Below are 6442 nucleotides of genomic sequence, written 5' to 3' on the forward strand. Positions count from 1 at the left end.
GCCCTGTAACAAATGTTCTCTTCTTTTTTCTTTGAGATGGAGTCTTGCTCTGTTGCCCAGGCTGGAGTGCAGTGGCACAATCTCAGCTCACTGCAACCTCTGCCGCCCAGGTTCAAGCGATTGTCCTGCCTCAGCCTCCTAAGTAATAACCAGGATTATAGGCACCCGCCACCACACCCAGCTAATCTTTGTATTTTTAGTAGAGACAGGGTTTCACTGTGTTGGCCAGGATGGTCTCACACTCCTGACCTTAAGAGATCTGCCCACCTTGGCTTCCCAAAGAGCTGGGATTATAGGCCTGAGCCACTGCACCCAGCCTGTTCTCTTTTCAAAACAATTTATGTGCACTCCTTTTGTGTTTAAAAGCTTCCCTATGCCTCAGCCTCCTTGGATATGCCTATGTTTTCACATAGGCTGAACATTCCAGACTGCAATCTTCGGTTCCTTCCTGAATAAACTCATTATATTTGCAGGATTTCTCTGTTATGTAGGTTGACATAATTTGGTGTCAGAAGTGGGATCTGAAGTCAGATTACCTTTAGAAGAAATCAGTGATTCTTGGAATGGAGTGCAGTATCCTTACTAAGCCCTTTAGAGGTTTCCACTTCCATGGCTCAATTTTTCTGCCCTGGTGAGTCTTAGTGAGACTGAGCTCTTTCTTTTTGGTAAGAGCTCTTTGACTTTATCTGGAATCTAGTTTGGATAAGGTCACATTAATAAAGGACTCTACATCCTTCTTGGAACTATAAAAGCCTTTTTGTCTTTTCTGTCAGGCCCTTTATTTTATGAGCACAGTGTCCTCCTTTTGACAAACTTTACAAAAATAAAATTCTCAAGTAAGTCTCTTTGACCTAGAATTGACTTTGAGATTTCCCTGTTGAGCCCCTGGAAACCCCAAAGGATGTGTCTCTCACCTTGTACAAGAGTGATATTAAACTAATTAGGCTTGTTTGATACATTAAATTGTATGGAAAGCACTGTCAAACAATAAAGTTGTGATGGTTAATACTAAGTGTCAATTCAAGTGGACTGAAGGATACAAAGTAATAATCCTGGGTGTGTCTGTGAGAGTGTTGTCAAAAGAGATTAACATTTGAGTCAGTGGGTTGGGGAAGGGAGATCCACCCTTAATCTGGTGGCCACAATCTAATCAGCTTCCAACGACTATAAAGCAGGCAGAAAAATGTGAAAAGGAGAGACTGGCCTAGGCTCCCAGCCTACATTTTTCTCCTGTGCAGGATGCTTCCTGCTCTCAAACATCAGACTGCAAATTCTTCAGTCTGGAGACTCAGACTGGCTCTCCTGCTCCTCAAGCTTGCAGATGGCCTATTGTGGGACCTTGTGGTCATGTAAGTTAAAACATAATAAACTCCTTTATATAGCTATCCTACTAGGTCTGTCTCTCTAGGGAACCCTTGCTAATACAAAAGTGATGCTAAATATTTTAAAGTAATATTTGTTATGGATATATTATTGATATAATGGATTATATGAAATTTATAGAAGTCTGATGGTCCTGGTGTGATGTCGTCAATCATGATTCTGGTTATTAATCTAAAATGCTATATGCAATAGACATGATGGAATTTTCTTGCCAGTTGCATTATTGTTACAATGAAATTTCATTAGATTTCTTAACCATGGCCATTCCATTTTGTTATCCAGTTTTGATTCACCTCTAAAAGCATTTGTAATTGGTTACAGTCCAAAATTGCTTCTTCCTTCTTGGAAAGCATGAAAAAGCCTCTGACAAGTACTCTTGAATATAGGTTTCTAATGACTTTTAAGACCAATAGACTGAATAAAAACTTCCAGAACTCTAATGAAGAAACTGATGGGTTCATGAAACTGCTAATCAAAATCAAGCAGAACAAGAACTCACCGCGTGAAAGCAAATGACTGATAAAGATAATGTGTTTATAGCTTTTTATTTAAGATTGTTACATTTCTTCCTACCTGATGCCTCCCAATTTGGAAACTATTCATGGGTATTCTTATTTTTATGGTAAATAGTTATTAAACATACGTCAGTAGGAATCTGCTCCCTTTACATAACAGGATACAATTGGAAATATTGGTTCTATTAATAAGATTTTGACTGGGATGTCATATTTGAAATTGCTTGCAGGTACTGCAAACGAAGTCTAAAATCTGACTTGATTTGGCTTCCTAGCCCCAAAGAGGTTTTTAAATCTGAGATTCCTGTATGGTCCATTGCTAGTCTTATGGCACTTATGTAAATAATCAGGCCAAGTTTGATAAGGTGAAACTTGTGCAAATAAATTGGTCTTATTGTCTTTGGTAAAGATGAAGGAAACTACAGAGAAAAAATATGTTTCAAAAGAAAAAATTTTTTCAGGAGAAAAACTGTACTTCACCTGTGATTAGATTGTTCATTGTCTTCAAGTTGCAATTATCTACCTATAGGCTGCACTGAATCCTGAACTTTCCTAGTTTTTTTTTTCAGCAGATAAACAGGTGTGTATTTTTATTTTTTATTTTTTTTATTTTTCAATGTAAACAATAGTAATTTATTATAAAAGATCACTTTGCTGCAACCTAGTTTTGAAAGTTCTTAAATAACTTGTTTCTATAGCAGTACTTGTTGAAGGCTACTGTGCTTGTTGAAGGATGCACATTTTGCTACCTACCCTCATAAAAAACAAAAGATTGGCCAGGTGCAGTGGCTCACACCTACTGCCTGTAATCCCAGCACATTGAGAAGCTGGGATAAGAGGATCACTTGAGCCCAGGATTTTGAGACCAGCATAGGCAACATAGTGAGACCCCATTTCATAAGATTTAAAAAAAAAGATAAGCAGATGCTTAAGGTAATGGATAAAAGATGAAACAGGAAGCAGATAGAGAGAAATACAAGCCACCTGCATCAAATTGCTCCAAACAAACTCTTCTAGTTTGCTCTAAAAATCTGGCTATAACAAGTCTCACCCAATTCCCCACGGTGATTTGATTTACTCTGCTGATTATCTACAGGCTTCGTGATTTAGAATCATGATGCAAACCACGTTTACCATATTACTATTGATTCTGCTCCATATGATCCTTTTTTAAAATCTGTAACTACCGTCTGTTAATTTCTGCAGAAGTACAGCTCCCAACAGAGTAATGCTGGCCCTGCACTTTGAAATGATAATCACCGCCTATGGAACTGACACAATTGAACTTACAATGAATTCCAGGCTCCCTTGGCCTGAGAGCCACTCTTTCTAACTCCTTTGTTGCTCAAACGTGGCCAAAGGGGTCTTGACTTTTGGGGTCTGACTCCCAGCTGCACTTCCCAACTACATGGGACCAGACTAGCTGGGAAAGGTCCAACCCAACCACAAGGAACAATCAGAATCTAATCATGGGACAATTGAGCACGGATGCTTTTGGAGGCAGACCTTGATAAAAAGAAGGAAATGTAAACACTGTCAACATCATACATTGGAGCCAGTATGTCAACTGGAACAAAGTAAGCCAGGAGGTTAAGAAGAAAGGGGCTTCACCCACACCCGCCTGTGATAAGAACGAGTACAGAGGCTCCCTGAAGGGTTCTTCCCTAAAACTGCCTGTAACAAGAACATTTCCCAAGGACTTTCCAACCTGCAGCTTGCTATAGGAGTCATGAGGACAGCTGGCCAGATGCACAATAACCCCTGCCCGACATGCCGTCTCCACCAACGAACTCATGTCAACTCCTGCGCTAAGACCCTGTAACCAGTGTTCTCTGCTTCAAAACCAACTTACGTGCATGCCTCCTCTTGCCTTTGAAAGCTTTCCAACGCTTCAGTTTCCGTTGATATGCCTGTGTTGACACAGCCTGCATATCCCAGATTGCAATCTCATTGCTGAGTAAACTTAATATATTTGCAGAATTTCTCCCTGTTTGTTATTTAGATTGACACCTCACATTTTTAGATGCAAAATTTCTACCAGAAAATGACTTTGACCTCTGAAGGAACTAAGCTTTAGAGAAGCTACAGATTTTGCCCACAATTTCACCATGAGTCGGGGGCTGGGAAGGACCCATTTTTCAACTGAAATATGTCAAACCAAGGCCACACTAAGCTCCTGGCTCCCAGAGTCAGGAAGATGCTGTGCTCTCCCACGGGGAGTGGCTTTGCCTGGGTGCCACTCAGCACCCCCTCCTCTGTCAGGCATACTCATCAAAGACACAAGCGAAGAAACACCAGCCAACATCCAACTGGGGCTCCAAACGATAGGGCTGAGATTCTAACCATTCTAGGCACCTCAGAAACAGGAGTCTCACCTCCTATCCCTCCCCAAGGGGTTTTTTCATGCTCACTTTCTAGAACTAAATCGAAAGGAAAACCCCAACTTTCCACAGTAACAAAAGAAAAGCTACTCCCTTTGCAACCCACCCACACTGTTACTGCCTGGCAGAGGGAAAACTGTACCTCCGATTTATTGCTTTCCACAGCCAATCAGACGTTTGCATAGGAGTGTAACTTTGTAACTTCATTTCGGCCTGTGATTGGTTGCTTTACCCAACCCATCAGACTGACTGCTGGCCAAGTCTTCCTTTGCCTAGAAGTGTAACTTTCTAACTTCACTTCAGCCTCTGATTGGTTGCTTTCCACAACCAATCAGAGGTTTGCATAGGCGTAGCCTTTGTAACTTCACTTCAGCCTCTGATTGGTTGCTTTCTGAAACCAGACTGATTGTAGGCCAGTGCTTCATTTGCGTGGGTATACACCCAGTGGTCAATGGGAAACCTCTAGAGGGTATTTAAACTTCAAAAAATTCTACAACTAGGCTCTTGGAGCCCTGTCCTCAGGCCTGCTCCCACGCTGCAAAGTGTACTTTTGATTTCAATAAATCTCTGCTTTTGTTGTTTCATTCCTTCCTTGCTTTGTGTGTTTTGTCTAATTCTTTGTTCAAAACACTAAGTAAGAACCTGGACACCCTCCACAGGTAACAATAGAAAACACTCAGAAGAGGCAAATCCACAGAGACAGAGAGGAGCTGAGAGGCCACCAGGGCCAGGGATGGGAGGGGAGTGGCCTGGGTATGGGTTTTCCTCTGGAGTGATGGGTATCCTGGACTAGATAGGGAACGTGAAGGCTGGGTGGAGTGGCTCACGCCTGTAATCCCAGAACTTTCAGAGGCCGAGGTGGGAGGATCACTTGAGGTCAGGAGTTCAAGACCACCCTGGCTAACATGGTGAACCCGGCCTCTATTAAAAATACAAAAAATTAGTCAGGTGTGGTGGTGTGCGCCTGTAGTCCCAGCCACTTGGGAGGCTGAGGCAGGAGACTCGTTTGAACCCAGGAGGTGGAGGTTGTAGTGAATTGAGATTGAGCCACTGCACTCCAGCCTGGGTGACAGTGCAAGACTCCATCTCAGAAATAAATAGAGACAGCCGCACAGCACTGTGAATGTACTGCCACCGGTCTGTTCACTTTAAAATGTTGATCTTCTGTGAATTTTCCCTTAATAAATTATTAAGAAAAAAAAGTGGTAGGATTGGAGAGGCAGAAGAGCAAACGCACTGTCGCTGAGGGAATGACAGAGACTAAGGGAGGACAACGCTTCTGCTGAGGGCGGGTCAGGTCCCGGTCCACTCCCTGAGGACCGTCCGAGGAACTGGAGGCTGAGAAGGGGGAGGACACACCCAGCTGGGATGTGGGCAGGGCGGAGGTGCGAGGGCGCGCTGCTGGGTGGGGGCTGTGTCTCTTGGAAGGGAAAGGGCAAGGTCGCCTGTAGTTTCTGAGCCTGCCCGGGTGGGGAGATGCGGTGGTCTGTGTCCTTAGCAGTGAGGGCAGGTCTGTGTGTTCCCCAGCAGGGGATCAGGGCCCCTCAAGTCTGACCCCAGAGGAAGCAGTGGGTGGAGGTGGGTGAGCCCTCTGGAGCCAGCCCTCTGCTGAGGGATCATTTCTGTTTGTTGAGTTCAATCCCAGAAGCTCATCCTCACACCCCTCTTCCACCACACTCTCCCCAGAGCCTGAGCTCCGAGGGGTGCCTGACCTGCAGGAAGGACCCCAGGACCCTGGGCTGAGCCACCAGCAGCCACCCTCCACTAGGCCCTTCATACTGTGCCACATAGGTCTGTGGCACCCGCCAGAGAGAATCAGGCTGAGGCTGGGTCCTCTGTCCTTCCTCCTGCTTTCCACCAACTCCCTGCACTCAGCAGACCCCCAAGGGAGTGCCCAGCCAGCCCCTGCCCAAGGACCCCACAGACAGGCAGAGTCACAGGGACTGCTGAAGCTCTTTATGGAGAATCAGTAGAGGGGGCACAGGAAAGGGGGTGGTGGAAAGGGACAGCTGGCTGGGCTAGGGGAGCATTTTCTCAAGTCCCTGGGCAGGACAGAGGTGACAGGTGGTGCTGTTCTGGGGCTGCTGAAGAGCCAAGGTGTTCCTTGTCCTGAAAAAGAAGGGAAGGTCAGTGAAGCCAGGACAGTGACAGTGGGAGGGGGCT

At 44.8% G+C, this 6442-nt stretch overlaps 1 long non-coding RNA gene across 1 annotated transcript; it reads left to right on the plus strand.

Annotated features, from left to right (window-relative positions):
• Positions 1-1172: 1172 nt before the first annotated feature.
• On the plus strand, positions 1173-4870 carry LOC144579516 (uncharacterized). Its single transcript, XR_013527252.1, has 2 exons — positions 1173-1349; positions 3105-4870. It is a non-coding gene; the product is annotated as an uncharacterized LOC144579516 (long non-coding RNA).
• The last annotated feature ends 1572 nt before the right edge of the window (positions 4871-6442 follow it).

Source organism: Callithrix jacchus, chromosome 1, assembly GCF_049354715.1.
Source record: "Callithrix jacchus isolate 240 chromosome 1, calJac240_pri, whole genome shotgun sequence".
NCBI lineage: Eukaryota > Metazoa > Chordata > Mammalia > Primates > Cebidae > Callithrix > Callithrix jacchus.